At 43.3% G+C, this 19867-nt stretch overlaps 1 protein-coding gene across 4 annotated transcripts in view; it reads left to right on the forward strand.

The window, feature by feature from the left end:
• LOC130842669 (A-kinase anchor protein 17B-like) overlaps nt 1-19867 on the forward strand; it is a 128019-nt gene that overhangs the window by 89055 nt on the left and 19097 nt on the right. Inside the window, exon 1 of one of the 4 annotated variants that reach the window (XM_057719353.1) lies at nt 9730-9788. The exons of the other annotated variants lie outside the window; for them this stretch is intronic. The gene's annotated coding sequence lies outside the window, so the exon portion shown is untranslated. Of the gene's footprint in view, nt 1-9729; nt 9789-19867 lie in introns of those variants that run through there. 4 annotated transcript variants of the gene reach the window in all.

A 19867-nucleotide genomic window follows, 5' to 3' on the forward strand; every position in this document is an offset into this window, starting at 1 on the left:
GTGATAATCATGTTTGTCTCACAAGGTATATTGAGAATTAAATAAAATTTTGGCTATAAAGCAGGTAGAACAGTGCTTGGCACACGATAGGCAGTCAATAAATGGTAGTTATTATTAAAAAAGGAAAAGAAACCTCCCAGCACAACTGCATAAGGGGGGTTGATAAAATGAGAAAATATGTTCAGAATAATGGAAACTAGTTTTTTCATTGTCATAAATTGTTACAAGTATGGAAAGGGAGAAAACTAGAAAGAACCCTATGGTGTTGGCTGGGGTATAGCAGAGTGAACTCATGACCAGATGGATAGATACATAGATAAATATAGATATAGATACATAGATATATGATGTGTGTGAGTATAAGTGTGTAAAAGAAGCCTCTAGAGGGCCAGGAAGCAGCAACACACTGATAGCAATATCTAGTGCCCAGATTATGCTTTTAAATACTATTTTCCATGAAAGAGAACCAAGGTTCCTCAGAAAAATGGCTGATTTCAGGACTGAATAAGTGAAAATATGAGATGAACCTGGACCATCTTGTGCCAGGAAGTAAGGACGTGCACAAAAAATAATGGGACACATCAAAGGGACACAGAAGCCAGGTGGAAGGAGTCCCCAATGGTCAGATCTAGGACAACTCGAGCATCAAAGTAAACAATGATAGTAATGGATTATAACACATTGAATAAAAGAGGAAGCCATAAGTCTATACTGATATAAATAAACAGGTGAACAAATTGGAAGTTGGATGGGAAATGGAAGATTTGCACAGTCTCAAAGCACTTGCCCACAAAATATTTATTAATTACAAAGAATAATTTCACAGTGGAGAAGCCTGGCACATACCACTTTAGTCAAGTGATCAGAGCAAACATCATCAGTAATAGGACACACTGAAACCACGCTCCACCTGACAGAATGAAGAGTACACTGTCACTTCTGTCATAGGCCTGCCAGAGATATGTAACCTGAATCTAATCATGAGCAAACATCAGGCAAACCCAAATTGAGGGACGTTTTCCAAAATAACTGGCTCGTAGTCTTCAAAAGTGTCGAGGTCTTGAAAGTCAATGGAAGACCAAGGAACTCTTCCAGACTGAAGGAGACGAAGGAGATGGAGGAGACGTGATACCATATGGGTCTGAACTGGATCCTTTTGCCATAACAGACCCTTTGGGGACAACTGGTGAAACTTGAATGGGACCTGAGGAATTGATGTTAGTAATCTATTAATGTGAATTTCCTGATGTTGATGATGGTGTCATAGCTAGGTAGGAAAATATCCTTGTTGGTAAAAAAAATACACATGAAATTATTCAGGGATGATGGGGCATCAGGTTGGTGACTTACTCTCAAATCGTTCAGGAAGAAAAATCCAGGACATTCTGTATTGTACTTCCAACTTTTTTGTAAGTTTATGATTGTTCCCAAAAGGTAATAACAAATAATGAAAAGAATGTCATGGTCATGAAAGGCAAGGACAGCCTCAGGAACTGTTTCTGATTAAAGGGGGCCAGATAGAAATGATAAATGCAATGCCTGATCCTGAATTACATCCTGGACCCCCCACCTCACTGCCACCAATTCTTTTTGCTACAAAAAAAATTATTTGTACAATAGGAGAACTATGAATATTTTCTGTAGGTTAGATAATAGTATTTTATCAATATTAATTTCCTGATTTTAATAGCTTCACTGTGCTTATGTAAGAAATATTTTGTTCTGAGAGATACATGCTCAAGTATTTAGGGTTAAAGGAACATCACGGCTAAAATTTACCCCCAAGTGGTTCAGAAAAAAAGAGAAATATGCATATATATTGAAAGGAAATGATAAAGCAAATTAATAAACTATTAACAATTGGGGAAGCTGGGTGAAAGGAATATGGATCTTCCTACAACTTTTCTGTTAAGTCTGAACTTATTTTGTAGTAAAAAAATTACCAAAAAAGCACATACACTTTATTCTAGCAATTCCTTTGCTAAAAAGTACCCCACATGTGGGACTTCCTAGGTGGCACAGTGGTTAAGAATCTGCCTGCCAATGCAGGGGACATGGATTCGATCCCTGCCCCAGGAAGATCTCACATGCCACAGAGCAACTAAGCCCATGAGCCACAACTACTGGGCCTGTGCTCTAGAGCCTGTGAGCCACAACTATTGAACCCATGTGTCACAACTACTGAAGTCCATGTGCCTAGAGCCCGTGCTCCGCAACAAGAGAAGCCACCGCATGAGGAGCCCACGCACCATAATGAAGAGTAGCCCCCGCTCACCACAACTAGAGAAAGCCCGGGTGCAGCAATGAAGACCCAATGCAGCCAATCAATCAATCAATAAGTTAAAAAAATTACCCCACATGTATATAAAGATACGTGGGTGTTCATTACAGTATTATTTGAAATAGCTGAAGATCAGGCTCAAACAGCCTGTCCATTGATAGAGTTTTTTCCACATCACAAAACACTATGTAGCTGTCAGAAATAAGGAAAAAATCACCTCACACTCATTAGAAGAGCTACTATTTAATTTAAAAAAAAACCAAAATAACTGTTGGTGAGGATGTGGAGAAACTGGAACCCTTGTACAGTGCTGGTGGGAATGTAAAGTGGACCAGCTGCTATGGAAAACGGTATAGAGGTTCCTCAAGAAAATTAAAAATACCATTACTATGTGACACAGCAATCCCACTGCTGCATATTTATCCAAAAGAATTGAAAGCAGGGTCTCAAAGAGACCTGCTGTACATGTATTTGTACAACCATGTTCACAGCAGCACTATTCACAACAGCCAGGAGGTGGAAGCAACCCAAATACCCACAGACAGATGAATGGATAAACAAAATGTGGTATATACACACAGTGGAATATTATTCAGCCTTAAAAAGGAAGGAAATCCTGTCACATACTACAACATGGATGAAGCTTGAGGGCATTATGCTAAAGGAAATAAACCAGTCACAAAAGGAAAAGTACTGCATGATTCCACTTCTGTGAGGTATCTAAATTCATAAAAACAGGAAGTAGAACAGTTGTTACCAGGGGCTGGGGGGAGAGGGAAAAAAGAGTTGTTGTTTAATGGGTATAAAGTTTCAGATTTGCAAGTTGAAAAAGTTCTAGAGATCTGTTGCACAAACAATGTCAATATACTTAACACTATTGAACTGTACACTTAAAAATGGTTAAGATGGTAAATTTTATGTTATGTGTCTTTTACCACAATAAAGAAGGAGTAAATCTAGATATTCTGCTATGGAAAGGTCTCCAAAAGAAAGCATTAAGTAAAAAACCAAGGTGAAAAATAGCATGTATGCTATGATTCTGCATGTGCCTGCCTCTGTGTGTGTGTGTGTGTGTGTGTGTGTATGTGTGTGTGAATAAGAGGATATATGTTTGCATTTGCCCTTAAAAATTCTGGAAGGATACATAAGAAGCTGTTAACAGTGGTTATTTCTAGGAGTGAGGCTGGGGGTTAAAGAGGGGAATACTATTTCTACCTTTTCATTTTACTTTTTATTTTAAAGTCTTCTGTACTGTTTTATTTTCTTACCATGTGCACATATTATATTTATAGTAAATGTTTAACATTTTAAATAATGGCTATAATGGTGCCAGGCATTGCTCTAAGCACTTACATGAAGTAGCTTATTTAATCTGGAAAATAACTCTATGAAGTAGGTCCTTTGTTAGTATTATTGCCATTTTATAGAGGGGAAACAGGGTCTCAGAGGGGTTAAATAACTTAGACTCTAAATCCCACCATTTTAACCAGTACTTTATGCCTCTATGCTGCCTATAAAAAGGAGTCACTCTTCTTCCTTTTGTTAAAGACAAACTATACATATATACATACACATATAATATATATTTTATATATTATCTTTAACAAGCACAATACTTGCTCATTAAGTGTAAAAAATGTGTAAAAAAAAAACAAAGCTAAAGTGCAGGGGGAAATCTACCTCTGGATCCTGCCAACTAAAGACCAGCCTGTTAACCTTTTGGTGTATGGCCAGTCTTCAACATACACACTATTTTCTAGCCTAGTTGAGATTATATTGTACATACAATTTTGTATTCTGCTTTTCTTCCTCCCCATATAATGTCATTTTCCTTTTAAAACATCTTTCTTAAGTCCTCTTATAAATAGTCATAGTGTTTTTAGAGCTGGTAACGAGGGCCCCAGATTCATTTTAGGGAAAAGGAAGAATAATAAAATCCTTGGAAAAGAAAAGCATGGAAAAAAGTTGGGAAGAAAAAAGTGTGGGTCTGCAGTTACTAAGAAATGACTTCTGTTTACTTGTTCATGACTGTGAAAGTCTAGATTCTATTTTTTCCTTCTTTCTATATCTTTATTATATTTTTACTCTATTCATATTTGGACAGTTTTGTTGGGGTCAGTATGCCTAAGTGACTGTGTCTGGGGAACAGGCGGACATTTTGGAAATTTTTCCAGGAATACAATTTTAGGAAAACTGGAAAACCAAAAGTAGATTATTGCTGTTTTAAGCTACTAAAAAAAAATGATACAATGATGGTGAGTCCTAGAGTATTACAATGTTAGACCCAAATTACAGAGATCATCTAGCCCAATTCCCCCTTATTTTACAGATGGAGAAACTGAGCCCCAGAGAAGTAAAATCAATCACTCTAGGCCACACAGCTATTAAAGGCAGAGCCTGCACTAAATTTAGGTCTCCTGATTCCTAGGCCACTGTTTTATAAAACTTCTGAAACCCTTTAAAATCAATTAATTAATCCTTGTAAGAACTCAGTGAACTAGGTTAGTGTTATTTATTCTGACTTTAGAACCATTTACTGAAAAAGTGATTAGATGTCTGGAAGCCAAAACTGATTCTGTAATTAAACATGTTTTTAATCACTCCAAAAAGAACAGACTATTAAGTAGGCTTATCATCTTAGGAATTAGCTTTCAGTTTCTTGCACAACCAGTTTAAAGATCACTGCTCTCACCTGGCATCTTAAATTCCTTTTATATTAGGTGTAAAGCCTTATTTTCGTGGTAAGATTAAACAAATGCATAGTCCTTAGATTAGCTGCGTCTCAGTGCTCTTCTAGTCCTCAGCAAATGAATGAGCGGGGGATGGGGAATGTGTCACCACTGGACTTGCATAAATTATTAGAATGCATCCATTTTCCTGTTGGCTTTCCTTCCAAATGACTTCCTTCGGCTGCAATTTCTTATCGGCCCTTTTGCTATGTGGAATAAGCAGGGGACACAAAATAGATTTCTTTATGTAATTTATTGTGGTAATTATGTCTGAATATGATAAAATAGTTTGTTTGCCAAAGCAGACTTTAATTAAGGTTTGCATAGAAAACTCTTTAAGCATTAAAGCAAACAAGTTGGAATGTTGAGTTCACAGCTGGAATGGCAGTGGTTCTGTTACAGAGCTAGGGAGTAGGTGAGTTTGGAGTTCAGGGCCCTTTGTCTTTCCTTTCTCAGATTGCCTTGCTTCTAGTATTCACTGCTTTCATGCTGTCAGCTTTGGCATTCCACCAGAGCTTGTCCTTTCCAAACTGTACCTCTAAGTGCCAAAATTATTTCCTGCCACCATGAAAATGCCCAGGCCCCCACTTCCCTGATCTCAGCCAGCAGGAGACAAGGGATTAGAGACAGAGCTGAAAGAAATCTTGGAAAGCATCTCATTTGATTTTATTGATGGGGAAACTGAGGCCTAGAGTGGCATGGTCAAGTGCCCAAGGTTAATAACGGAGCTGGAATTCGAATACCCTGAGGAATGATTTAACCTAGATGAGTCTTAGCTTCCTCCCCTGTAAGATGGAAATCAAGATGTTTACTCAGGTTACTATGAGGATCAAATATGACAGAATAAATGACAACGCTTTGAAAACTGCTGTTTGTACAGGTACCTTAGATTTTTTTTTTCTATTAAGCTATGTTGCTTACCTTATGCTAAGGGTTGATAGCTAATAAACGTTAGCATGTGAATAGTCCAAGTGGGATCTGCATTTTGAAAGAGGAGGTCCTGAGGACATATCTAACCCTAGAGGGAAAAAATGGACAGAGAAGCATTCCGGGTGCCCCTCAAAGCGCGGAGCTGGGCAAAGCCATATATTTTAGCGGTAAGAACAAAGCCTGCTTTCAGAGGCCAGGGAGCTAAGAACTTTGTAAAGAACCTGAGAATGCCTACACAGTCGTTCTAGCATCTGGGGTGGGGTTTGATTACATTAGTTTAAAAGTCCTCTTTAACGCTGGAGTTCTGTAATTGTGTGATTCCAGTTGATTCATTTTTACCACATACAGTCCTGTTCATGTGCTTTCTCTTCAGACCCAGAAGCATGAACACCTATAGTATGCTGCAAATTGCTGTCCTGATCTTACTGTATATACACTTCTTATTGAGATATAATTGGCATATAACATTGTGTAAGTTGGAGGTGTACAATGTGGTTTAATTTATCCTGATCTTAAAAAACAAAGAGCAAAAGGAGAAAGGACCCAATACACTCAAAAGAAAAAAGGACCCAATCACAATAAGCACATACACACACGCAGAACACTTTAACAAGTTGGGTTTTTGTAAGTTAATGTAAACATGAAGGAAAAGGGCCATAACCTCTGGCCTTCAAACTGCCAACCTCAGTGGAGTGAGTTTATTAGTTAATGATACTTGGCAAGGAAGAAAATCCCAGTCTCAGTTTCCCCCAACCCTTCAGTTATTTGGATGAGATGAAGTCCAAACCAATCATTCCAGTCAGTGGCCTAATGTCTGTGTAGCAATGTGAATGGAAGCAGAATTGTTATATTCTACTTGGAAGTACCTGAAGGAGGGATCAAATCAAATTTTTTAAAAATCACGTTTATGTCCCCAGTATTGACTCATAGTAGCTGCTCAGGATATGTGTTCATTGAATGAATAAAATACACCAGAGTGAGGCTTCCTAGGTGGCACAGTGGTTGAGAATCCGCCTGCCAATACAGGGGACACGGGTTCGATCCCTGCTCCAGGAAGATCCCACATGCCGCAGAGCAACTAAGCCCATGCACCACAACTATTGAGCCTGCGATTTAGAGCCCGTGAGCCACAACTATTGAGCCCATGTGCTGCAACTACTGAAGCCCATGTGCCTAGAGCCCGTGCTCTGCAACAAGAGAAGCCACTGCAATGAGGAGCCTGAGCACCACAACGAAGAGTAGCCCCCACTCACCGCAACTAAAGAAAGCCCGCACACAGCAAAAAAGACCCAACACAGCCAATAAAATAAATAAATAAATAACAAAAAAATACACCAATGTGGTTTACAATAGTGAAGACATAGAAGCAACCTAAGTGTCCATCAACAGATGAGTGGATAAAGACGATGTGGCACATATATACAATGGAATATTACTCAGTCATAAAAAGAATGAAATATTGCCGTTTGCAGCAACATGGATGGACCTAGAGATTACTATATTTAGTGAAGTAAGTCAAATGGAGAAAGACAAATATTATATGATATCACTTATATGTGGAATCTAAAGAAATAATGCAAAGGAACTTATTTACAAAACAGAAACAGACTCACAGACATAGAAAACAAACTTATGGTTACCAAAGGGGAAAGGGGGGGAGGGATAAATTATGAGTTTGAGATTAACAGATACATACTATTATATATAAAATAAACAACAAGGACTTACCGTGTAGCACAGGGAGCTATATTCATTATCTTGTAATAACCTATAATGGAAAAGAATCTGAAAAAGAATATATATGTATATATATATATATATAATATCACCTTGCTGTACACCTGAAACTAACACAATATTGTAAATCAACTATACTCCAATAAAAGAAATAACATCAGCGTGTTCAGGTTATTCCAGACTTTGTATAAAAGGCACAGAAGTGTTGGAGACCATAGCTCATTTGAGAAACAACAGGGAGTTTTGACCTGAAGTGTATGGTGCTCTGTGGTGGAGGTGGAACCACTGGAAATGAGGTTGCAAGGCCAGATCACCAAGTATTTTATATGCTTTGCCGTGGGTTTTGGATCTTATCCTGAAAGCAAAGGAGGGCAGAAAGGAAGCAGAAAAGGATTTGAAGCTGGGATGAGCTTTGAAGTTGGAGTGTGGTGGCATGATTATATTTGTATTTTAGTGACAACTATGGCTTCTGGTGTAAAATGGATGAGAGGAGCTTTGGGAGGCCAGCCAGGAGGGTGCAAGGCTAGAGGCAAGCAGCCCGGTTAGGAGACTTTTTGGCAGTTTTGCAAACAGGATGGGAGCCAGAGTAAGGCAGCGGTAGCAAGCAGAGATGGAGAGATATTTAGGACAGAATGAGTAGGCAAAGAGGTCTGGGTAGAAGAGAGTGAAATTAGCACACTTCACCCCCAAACAAAACCCAATAACATTTACCAGCTAGTCAAGTAGAAAACAGAGCCTTGTGGTAGCAGCAGAAGTGAGAGAGAGCCCCCGGGTGAGTTGACAATAAATCTAATATGCATCAGCCATATGATAGGGCAGTCAAGAAAGCAAATGCCATCCTTAAGAAGCTAGAGTAGAAGAGTCTAGTGTCTGGACAAGGGACATGACCATGCAGAAGGGTCTGTACCCTGGGGTTGGGAGGTTAGACTCAGTTCCTGCCTTCTACTTTTGAAAGATATAAAGGAATTGGCTTAAACTCAAAGCAGAGCCTTGAACCCAGGTCTTTGGAGCAGACTCTAGTCTGGAAGAATTGTGGGGCCAGAAGACGTGTCTTCAAACTGTTGGACCGCCGTGGGGAAGAGGGGCAAAGCTGGATTTGCGTGAAGTTACCAGGGGGCCGGTTTCACTCAGCCTCAAACCATAAGGCAGAGACCCAAGCGGCGGTCCGTGGAGCCAATGAGTCCTCGTCATTGGAAGCTGTTCAGACTAGAAGACAGGGACCCTGTACGTGGGAGAACAAAACCAAAAGCCCAAAGCAAAAACAACCAGTGCGGGGAAAGTCAGTTGATGACCTTCGAGGTTCTTGCCGACCTTGTGATGAGTAAGTTCTGGCCAAGAGGGTGTACGTTTCTCAGCAGTCCTGCCTCAGGGATGAGGTGGACAACGGTACCTCTCTCGTTCACTTTCTTATAGTACTTTATTCAAAGCAAATAGGCCGCGTGGAGGCCCGCAGACCAGGTGAGTTGCAGCCTCTAAATCACTGTAACTTCGCGCAGGGGTGGGGGTGGGGGGAGCCTGGCAAAGCCTTGCAACCGTCAGGAGCAACCGCGCAGTGGGATAAACTTTGGCTGGGGCTTTGCCGCACGAGAGGGGCGGGGTTACTTGAATGGGTCCTTAGGAGAAGGCGATTGGCCCCGGGGGAATCAAAGGGGCGGGACTAGTCTATTGTTGCCATTGGTCCTGCCGGCAAGTTGAGGGATGGCAGCGAGGGGGGCGGAGCCCGCGAGGGGAGGCAATTGGCTTCGCGAGAGCCCACCGAGGGGAGCGGGCCACTAGGCGGGCGAGCCCGCAGCCGGGAGCCGGGAGTCAGAAGCCCGGAACCTGGACGCGGCTGCGCTAGCTCACTAGGGCCACAGCGGGGCGAGGGGCGCACGGGGCGTTGGCACGGGACGCGCGCCTGCGTCGCCGACTTGGATGCGGCGGGGACGTTTCTGCGCCCCGTGCGCTCGACGCGAGCCATTCAACAGCTGGCCTCGCGGGCTACAGTCGCAAGGAGCGACTGGGAGGTTTGTCGGTGGAGACTGCGGCGACTGGAAAGAGGCAGCGGCAGCGGCAGTCCGGGTACCCCAGCGGAGATCCGAGTGGAGACGCAGCGGCTCCCCTGGCTTCTGGTAAATGCCCTACGCACCGCTTGCAGAGCAGCAGCCACGTCCCGCTGCGTCTCGGCCGGCCGACCGACCCGCCTGGCCTACGCGAGCTGGGTGCCTGCAGATAGGGCCACGCCGGACCTTTGGCGGGGATTGGGGAGGGGATGCTCAGGAGACCCGGGTCGCTCCGCCAGCCCCTACAGAGTCAGGGTTTCCAGAGATGCACCTGGGCTCTTCTCCTGGTCCTCTCCCTTCACCCTAGACCTTGTCGCACCTCCCCCGGCCCTGGCGCCGCACTGGGGGGCGTTCTGGCACCCACTCTAGGGCTCGCTTCGGCTGTTGCTCCAGCCGAGGTCACTCGAGGCATTCCCCTGGGGTACGCTGGCAGTGGCATCCTGTTAATGGGAACTGAAGGTGCCCTCTCTTGTTTGGTCCACACGCCAAGGGCTGGGCGGCCCGCTTCCCCCCCCACCCCGCTCCTGTGCACTCGTCCAATTAATCAGCAACAGGGCGCCGCCGCCCCCGCGCCCGCCCCCGTGTGACCTGGTCCTTGGCTTCTGGGATTTGTCGAGAGACTCGCTTGAGGTTTACAGCGCGGGTGGAATAAAACTGTTCCCAGTCTGACTGGGCCAGCAGGGCTCATCCCCGGGCACGGGGTCCTGAGCTTGGGTTGGGAGCAGCGGGGCCAGGGAAGAAGCAAGTTGGAGAGGCCCGTGCTGTAGGAGAAACTGCCATCCCCGAACGCGGGGCAATCAGCTAGTCTTGGTCCTTGGGACTCGCATCTTCTTTATATTTGGTCTCCTGCATTTTGCAATTTTATTTAAAGGCAACCACTACTGGAGAACTTTTGAATGCTGCTAACTCCGAGGAGTGAGTTTTAGTGGAAACCAGGTTTCAGCATGAGGACTGGTTACCCTTTGGAGTTTTTCATTTTCTCCGTGTCTTTTCTAGATTGAGAATAAGGTCTCAAAGATCAGGCCTATTTTGCACTGTTCTCCTGCCTGCCTCTGATTTAACTTTGGAACTTCATGATGTTAAGAGCGTAAACTTGCGCAGGGATAGGGCTCAGTCTTTATGCTGAGAAAACCACTCTTTGTGATAATATAGTTGGGATCTTTCCAGTTCTGGTTTTTTGTTTGTTTGTTTGCTTTTTAAAGAATGGTGTTCCAGTAGTCACATTTTTCTGTGCCCTGTTTCTTTGTTTGGGAGGGAATCACTCAAAGCATAGAGTGACTTGAAGCATGGAGTAACAGTGTATGAAGATATTTTTACTTTGGCTCTTGTTAAGCACAGAGAAAAGTGGCAAATGGAATAGGCCTGCTGGCACGGGTGCCCAGGGGATGCCAGCTATCGTGTATCAGAGGATGGGTGGGGCTGACTGGAGGTGGAGTAACATGGAGTGAGGGCAGAACCAGCAGAGACCATCTTGGCTCCTGTGATGGGACATGGGCTTTCCTCATAGTCCCAGCCAAAGAGCACACCTTCAGTGTGGCCCATTTGCCTGGGTTCCCTGTCATATACTCATGCAAAGAGAGTGGCCTTTGACTGGCTTCACGTGCCATCTTCAGCATCAGAAGGAAAGGTTAGGCGCAGAGATTGGGGAATGTGAAGGTAATGCTGGTGACAGTGGTGATGTATGTGTGTGAGGGAGAGAGACTTGTTTCAAATGCTGAAGCAGCTCTCTGCCACGGAGACTGGCTACGTGTTTGTTTTCCCAGCGTACATTCCTGCCTTTACTAGAGAGAGGGACTTGCGCTGAGTTGTTTCAGAGCCAGGGTGGTATTACTTGTGCAACTCTCTTAGCGTCCCCTTTGGGCCCGTATCAGTTTGATGTTATATCCAACATGCTCCTGAAACTTTAAGATGATTTAAAGCAAGCTGAACGCTGAGGTAGACTAATGCCTGGGGCACAGTTGGAGCAGGCGTGGCCCACATGGAATCCAGTGGGGCTTCACTCAGAAGAGACAGTGTCAGGGCTGGACCACTTACAGAAGAAGGTCAGCCATAATAATAATAATTATAATAATAATAAGAGCCTTAATTGAGCACTTATGAGTGTTAAGTCCTTTCCTTGACTCATTTCCCTTAAACCTTCAAAAATCCTGTAAGGTAGGCACTGTTATCATCTTCTGAAGCTCAAAGAGGTTAGGTAAATCACCCAGCTGGTCAATGGCAGAGGTGGGCTTTGAACCCGGGTCTGGTTGACACCAGCCCTTGAGCTCGAAAGCATTTTACTGTTTAATGTCACAGAGGAAATTTCATAAATGAGATGGAAGGTGAGCAAAGCTTTCAAGGGTGGGCGGGACTTACACAGGGAGAGGGGACATTTGGAGAGAGGGGGTGGATATGTTTGAAGGAACTTAAGGGAGACTGGCCCCAGTAGGATAGGGGGTGGACACAGGGCATGATGAAATATGAGGCTGGTGAGGTGCGGGGGTGGGGGTTGTGTTCTGGAGAGCCTTGAAAGGAACCTGTGACTAGATGCAGTAAGAATGAGAGAGGCTGAGAATTTTTGAGCAAAGAAGAGCAGGGCAAAGCCAGTCCTAAGCCCTTGGTGTGCCCTACCTGGGTCCCTGAGCCTGTCCCTGCCTCACTCTTTTTTGAGAACCTTGCCCAGCTGTCAGCATAGTTAACTCTTGTTTTAAAATTTCCCGAAACTGTGGGGAGCACTGGGTACATATAACCAAACAGAAGGAGCAAGCTAGGGGTCTGGGGTCAAGTTCAGCCCTAGATGGGTGTGCCTCAGCCTATACTATATATTTTTTTCTTTTTTTAATAAATTTATTTATTTAATTTGTTTATTGGCTCCATTGGGTCTTCGTTGCCGCACGCAGGCTTTCTCTAGTTGTGGAGAGTGGGGGCTACTCTTCATTGCAGTGCAGAGGCTTCTCAATGTGGTGGCTTCTCTTGTTGCGGAGCATGGGCTCTAGGCATGCAGGCTTCGGTAGTTGCGGCATGTGGGCTCGGTAGTTGTGGCTCACGGGCTCTAGAGCACAGGCTCAATAGTTGTGGCGCACGGACTTAGTTGCTCCGTGGCATGTGGGATCTTCCTGGAGCAGGGCTTGAACCCAGACCCCCTGCATTGGCAGGCGGATTCTTAACCATTGCGCCACCTAGGAAGTCCCTATACTATATTTTTAAAAGCAATTGAATTAGGGGCCAACGTTGAAAAACCAAAGAGCCCAATAAAAATCAGGATTTCCAGCTTCTCTTGAAATGGCAGAAGACTTGGTATGGGCTTCGCTAGTGGAAGGCAGAGCTGTGCAGTACTGACTTCTTAGCTGGGATCACGTCCCCCATGTCCTGGGACGCATCTGACCCTGTGGGTTCCAGATCCCTGCTCTAGGGAAACAAGCCCCCACTCAGGAAGATGCTAATTCAGGATTAGCTTCTTGTCTTAACTGCGTAATTAGGGAATTGTCAGACCTACAGAGGAACTGACTCTGAAATATGAATAGTCTTAACACACAGGAATGCTGTGGCCATGGCTGGGAAAGGCTAATGGCCAGGAACTGAGCATCATCCTTATGTGGTACCTTTCCTCTGGGCTGGGGTTTCGAAGCCTGCTCTGCTAGGGTCCCCAAGAGATAGGCTGACGGGCCTTGGTTGAACTCAGGTTTTCCTTCTGCTGAATACTTGGTGTGAATAGGATCTAGGTCAAAATGATGAAAAGAGTTCAGGGGCAAAAACCAACTCAGAAATAATGAGCTGAGAAAAAACATGTTAAAAAGGTTAATCTGGAGGTTGCTGAAGGCACTCCGTATGTTCTAGAGGGACAGGTACGAGCCATTTCTGTGCTGGCGTTTGGGGTGAGAGGTCTACTCTATGCAGGTCTGTCCAGGCCCTGCAGGACGTTTAGCAACTCTGGCCCCCTGCTCACCCAGTGGCAGCAGTGCCCATCCCTGTGCCAAGTTGTTGTGACAACTACAATCAACTGTAACTACACACGTCCCACCACTTTTGAAGGGTGCGGTGCTAACATATTTGAAAACCATTGAAGTCTAGTCCCAGGAATTCTAACACTTATTTTATGAGGAAGAGTGTTAAACCCATTATCACTTCTCTGTGGCCCAAAGTATCCCGTGCTTCCCCTTGGCACTAGCCACTTTCTTCCTCAGATTGCAGTTGTCTCCATTTCTTTCTCTTTCTAGACACAGTTCTTTGAGGGTAACTCCTCACTGTAGCCCCCAAAGTGTCTTAAACAGAGTAGCTGCTTGGCAGGTGCACTTGACTGAGCTCCACACTCACTGATTAATGTTCGTAGCTCTGGGAGCCTTGAAAGAAAAAGCAGCTCTGTATTAGCATTTCACTATTCATCTCCAGGTGCTATTATTAGTATTTTCAATATGCGAGTAACACCTTTTTTTAAAAAAAATTGGAGTATAGTTGATTTACAATGTTGTGTTAGTTTCTGCTGTACAGCAAAGTGATTCAGTTATACAGATATATACGTGTGTGTATTATTTTTCAGATTCTTTTCCATTATAGGTCATTACAAGGTATTGAATGTAATTCCCCGTGCTGTACAGTAAATCCTTGTTGTTTATGTATTTTATATATAGTGCTGTTTATCTGTTAACCCCAAGCTCTTAATGTATCCCTCCCCCAGCGTTTTCCCTTAGGTAACTATAAGTTTGTTTTCTACATCTGTGAGTCTGTTTCATATGTGGTTGGTGAGCAAATTGTTTGTTTCAGATAAGACTTAGTATTAAATCCCTACCATGTGCCAGGCTCTGTTCTAGGCTCTGCAGAGAAAAATGGTGAAGCAGGCAAAGGCAGTCCCTCCCTCCCCTCGTGGAACTTACAGGCTGGGGGGTGGGGTGGGGCAGACACGAAGCAGGTTAACAAAGCCACGTGATGCTTTGATCATTTCAGTGTTATCGTGAAAATAAGATGGGTTGCCACACTCCAACCTGACAGGGGTGCGAGCAGCACTGTTTAAGACAGTGTTCAGGGAAGGCTTCCCCGGAGCCGCATCTGAAAAATGGGAAGGAGGCAGCTACGAGAGAAGAGCTTGGGCAATAGAGCTCTGCCGCCGGAGCCCAGCGTGAGGGAAAAGGCTCTGAGGGGTGAACCTGACACATTCGGGGAACAGGAAGCAAGGCCAGCGTGGCTGGGATGGAGAGGACGAGGGCAGTAGGGGAGGAGGGTACAGCAGGGGTTGTATTGGAGGGGAAACGGTTTGGATTTGGTGCAAAGCATGCTGGGGACACGCCGAATGTTTTGAACGGAGGAGCGGCACCATACGTTAGGGTTTAAAAAAAAACCGTCTTGACTGTTGTGTCGCTTGGACTCTCTGAGGGCAAGGATGGAAGAAGAGAAACCAGCGGGGAGCCGTTGCAGTCATTCAGGTTAGAGAGGATGGTGGCGTGGACCCGGGGGTCGAAAGGGCTTGCTGAAGGACTGAATCCTAGACGGCGCGAGGAAGAACGCCTGGTTCTGAGCCTGAGCACCTGGGTGAAGGGTGGCTCTATTTAGGGAGATGGGAGTCACTGGGTGGGGGGAGCAAGTCTGAGGTGGGGGGCAGGTTTGCGGGGGAGGGAAATTAAGATGGAGATTTAAATAAACATTCAGCTTGGTGACGTTGAATAGGCGGTTGAATATCAGTGTCAGCGTTGGCTGGAGCTTCAGCCTACAGAAAAATTAAATGCAAATTAGAGCCTCTTTAAGTCGCCATTTTGTACTAACAAAGGTAGCAGAAATCGAAACCATAAGGATCCGACATGGACAGGGCTGCCAGGAAATCATGTTAACACTGCTGATGGCACGATGAACTGACTTTATCTTTCAGGAGAACAGCTTGACAATATGTAATGAGCCATGTAAACATATCACTAGCCTTTGACATGGAAACACATCTTGAGGAAACGGTTTTTTAAAAGATCTGTACAAAGATTTTCATTAGGGGTGCTTGTTCTCCTAGTAGTAGTACAGAGTGGTAGTGATACTCTTTTGTAGAGAGCAGTGCTCTTTCAAAAGAAAAAAGTTGGAAAACACAAATCCCCAGGGAGGGGGACTGTCTAACCAAATGTATAGTAACTCTATAGAGTTTCTATAGACTGTATCTCTATATAGAATTTCTGCAGAAATTTGCTATAGGCACAAAAAATGAGAAATGTGTCGACCATGTGGACAGCTGGAATGGTGTTATTCAACAGGTGCAAAACCCAGATCGTGATGGTCCATAAATACGACTGTGTAAACCTCACATGCTGTTCATGCTGAAAATTGTAAATATACAGTTGTTGTTTAAAACCGCCTCATCCGCTTTTGAGTTTGTCCCTCTTTCTCTCTGGCAGTGTTCTGTGGTCAGCATGCCACAACATAGTGGTCCACCATGAAGAGTTCACATGAATTGTGGCTTCTCCAATCTTTCTTCCCTTGATAACATTTTTGCCAGAAGGTTTTGGGTAATATCCTCTTTTGCAGGACTTACATGTAAATAAGTTTACCTTGGGATTTTAAAAAGGTTGCAAAATACTGCGGCTCTCACAAACTGCTTAGGAGTGCAAAGCACAGTCCCATGTAAAGGTGGCTTTTCCCCTGTAGGTGGCGACTTGTGGGCAGGAATTTTGCTGGTACGGAGAAGCAAAACACTGATGACTTGATGATATGCGTTACCCACAAATAATACTCTGACTCTTCATTGAGTGAGGCAGAAGTACAGAAGATAGCCACATTGCCTTAAATCCCTGATAGCTTTTTTTTTAACGGGAAGGAGAAAAAGCAGTGAGTCTACTTCAGTAGCATCGTAGTAAATCAATCCAAGGTTTAAAGCAGTATTCCTAGTTGGAAGTGTCTAGAGAAAGGTGTCCTATAACAAAAATGTTCCTGGTGCTAAAAAAAAGAGGGGACAAAAGACCAAAAGATTGGTCAGATGGGTCTGCCGACTGCGCTGTGCATATTTTAAAAAATAGCTCCCTCCCTCGCAACCACGGAGTTACTCCTGCACTCACTCATAAACAGAGTTATGTAAATGCATTTGCACAGAAAGGCCTAACACAAACATTTCTTTAGGTTAATTTATTTTTTTAATTGAAATATAGTTGATTTATAATATTGTGTTAGTTCCAGGTGTACAGCAGAGTGATTCAGTATTTTTGCAGATTGTATTCCATTATAGGTTATTACAAGATATTGGGTATAATTCCCTATGCTATGCAGTATATCCTTGTTCCTTATCTATTTTATGTATAGTAGTTTGTATCTGTTAATCCCATGCCTCTAATTTGTCCCTCCCCACCTCCCTCTCCCCTTTGGTAACCATAAGTTTATTTTCTTTGTCTGTGAGTCTCTGTTTTGTATATATATTCATTTGTATTATTTTTAGATTCCACATATAAGTGATATCATATAGTATTAGTATTTGTCTGTCTGACATTTCACTAAGCATAATATTCTCTAGGTCTATCCACAATTGCTGCAAATGTTAATATTTTATTCTTTTTTATGGCTGAGTAATTGGGTTAATTTATTTTTGTTAGTCTCAGAAATACTTTGCTTTCACCAACATTATCACATAAAGGAGACATTCCTATGATCTTTTAAAATAGGGAAACAAACACAGGAAATGAAGTTGCCCAAAGAGGTGAATTAACACAAATCCAGTTTTCTTCATTTCAAGGTCAAAATTTCCCATACTAAACTCTGCCTTAGAGCAGATTTTCTTTGAGTGCTGGTAGAAGAGATTCTCTCGCAATAGGACTCCAGTATTTCATGGTCACAAATGTACCATTGCTACAGGTCTGCAAAAGTCACCTCCTTTCTGCCCTGAAAGCCCCCGGTGCCACAATAAGCCCTTTAGGACCATGTTAATTTGGGAATTGAGTCATTTTGTGGGTCCTGTGTTGGTTGCATTCCTCTTATTGCAGCGCTGTGTGCTGCTCATTTTAATGATGCAATTTAAAGATTTTTCAAGATCAGAGCATATGGTCAGCCTCAGTTTTAAATTTGTTGTTTGGGTTCATGCTGTATCAAAACACATGAAAGTTCATCCATGACCTCTTGACTGAAAAACCAGGGAATACTTGTATTTGGTCAAGACTTACAGGGATTCTGTACTAGTTGGGAAGTTGGAAATGGGCTAGGTTGATTTGACCCAAATACATTTTGGCTGCCCCGCTGACAGTAAATATGTTGATAGAACTTTATACATCTTAAATGCTTGCAAAATGACTTAACTTTAAGGTTTAAAGCATGAAGAAAAAAAAGGCAACAAAGAACTACTTCAAAAGAGGATATTGAGTTATGCAGATGGTCCTGTTTTTTTGACTGTTTTAAAAAACGTGCCTCAAATGCCCTTGCTAGCATTCTTTTTTTCCTCTTAAATTTATTTATTTATTTATTTATTTATTTATTTTATTGGCTGTGTTGGGTCTTCATTGCTGCACACGGGCTTTCTCTAGTTGCGGCGAGCAGGGGCTCCTCTTCATTGTGGTGCGCAGGCTCCTCATTGCAGTGGCTTCTCTTGTTGCAGAGCATGGGCTCTAGGCACGTGGGCTTCAGTAGTTGTGGCACATGGGCTCAGTAGTTGTGGCTCACGGGCTCTAGAGCGCAGGCTCAATAGTTGTGGCACACAGGCTTAGTTGCTCTACGGCATGTGGTATCTTCCTGGGGCAGGGATCGAACCCGTGTCCCCTGCATTGGCAGGTGGATTCTTAACCACTGCGCCACCTAGGACGTCCCCTTGCTAGCATTCTGACAGCAAATATTTATGAGAGTGAGAAAAAGGGAGAGAAAATGAATGAGAGATACTTTGCTCATGACTCAAGTGCTTTTAAAGTTTTAAGCTCATAGTTCTGATCTAAAACACCTGGGGGGTAGCAGAAGACTCTCTCTAGTGTATTCTGAAATGCAAGAAGGTATTGGAGGAACTTTGGATGCGGAGCCTGTAGAATTTATTGAATTTTCACTGCAGGTTCAAACAACCATTTTAGGCCTGTGGAAATATCTCAAAACTTTCCTTTTCTCTAATCTCTTATTCTGCTGCTATTCAGTCAGCTTTGCTACTAGGTTATAGAGGCAGGAAGATGAGGTGGACCCACGATGAGAGAAAGCAGCCATGTTTCTCTGAGAAGCTGCTAGAAATGTTCTGGCGTTGAGAGCTGGTTGAGTGAAATGCTTTGGTGGAGCTATGTATACAAGATGCTGCTGGAATGTGCACTGTGTAAACATTATTGAATAACTCTAATTTTTGAAGGTTAGAAGAGCTCTCATTTGCCTCTGCAAAGGCATTAAAGAATAGGTGATCTCAGTGGTGTTCCTTTTAATCACAAGGCTAGAAGAAAGATGTGTGTATGTGTGAGGGGGCTGGGGAGATCATGGTGGAACATACTAGAACATGGAAATCGTTAATCTTTATTAAAATTCAACTTTTTGATAATTTATTGAGGCCATACTTACGGCACTCCTTGCCATCAGGGCTCAGTTTATATTAGGCTCTTAAACCTTTGCACATGACAGTGATTGGTAAAAATGATGGGAAAATTATTAATGAATTCTACCATTACTGTCAATTGAAGCACAGACATATTAAAAGGGAATTTAACATGGGGTGCGGGGGAGGGCAAAGGGGAAGCTGAGACGAAGTGAGAGAGTAGCATTGACATACATACCCTACCAAATGTAAAGTAGATAGCTAGTGGGAAGTTGCTGCATAACAGGGAGATAAACTCGATGATGGGTGATGACATAGAGGGCCAGGGTAGGGAGGGTGGGAGGGAGTTGTGGGAGGTAGGGGATATGGGGATATATGTATAAATACAGCTGATTCACTTTAGTGTACCTCAAAAACTGGCACAACAGTGTAAAGCAATTATATCCCAATAAAGAGCTTTAAAAAAAAAAGTGAATCAGTTATACATACACATATATCCACTCTTTTTTTTTTTTTAAGATTCTTTTCCCATATAGGCCATTGAATAGTATTGAGTAGAGTTCCCTGTGCTATACAGCAGGTTCTTATAAGTTATTTATTTTACATATAGTAGTGTGTATATGTCAGCCCCAATCTTCTAATTTATGCCTCCTCGCCTTATCCCCTGGTAACCATAAGTTTGTGTTCTACATCTGTGACTGAATCTTTTTAATAGCAGAATTATAGT

This window comes from Hippopotamus amphibius, chromosome X (genome assembly GCF_030028045.1).
Source record: "Hippopotamus amphibius kiboko isolate mHipAmp2 chromosome X, mHipAmp2.hap2, whole genome shotgun sequence".
Classification (NCBI taxonomy): domain Eukaryota; kingdom Metazoa; phylum Chordata; class Mammalia; order Artiodactyla; family Hippopotamidae; genus Hippopotamus; species Hippopotamus amphibius.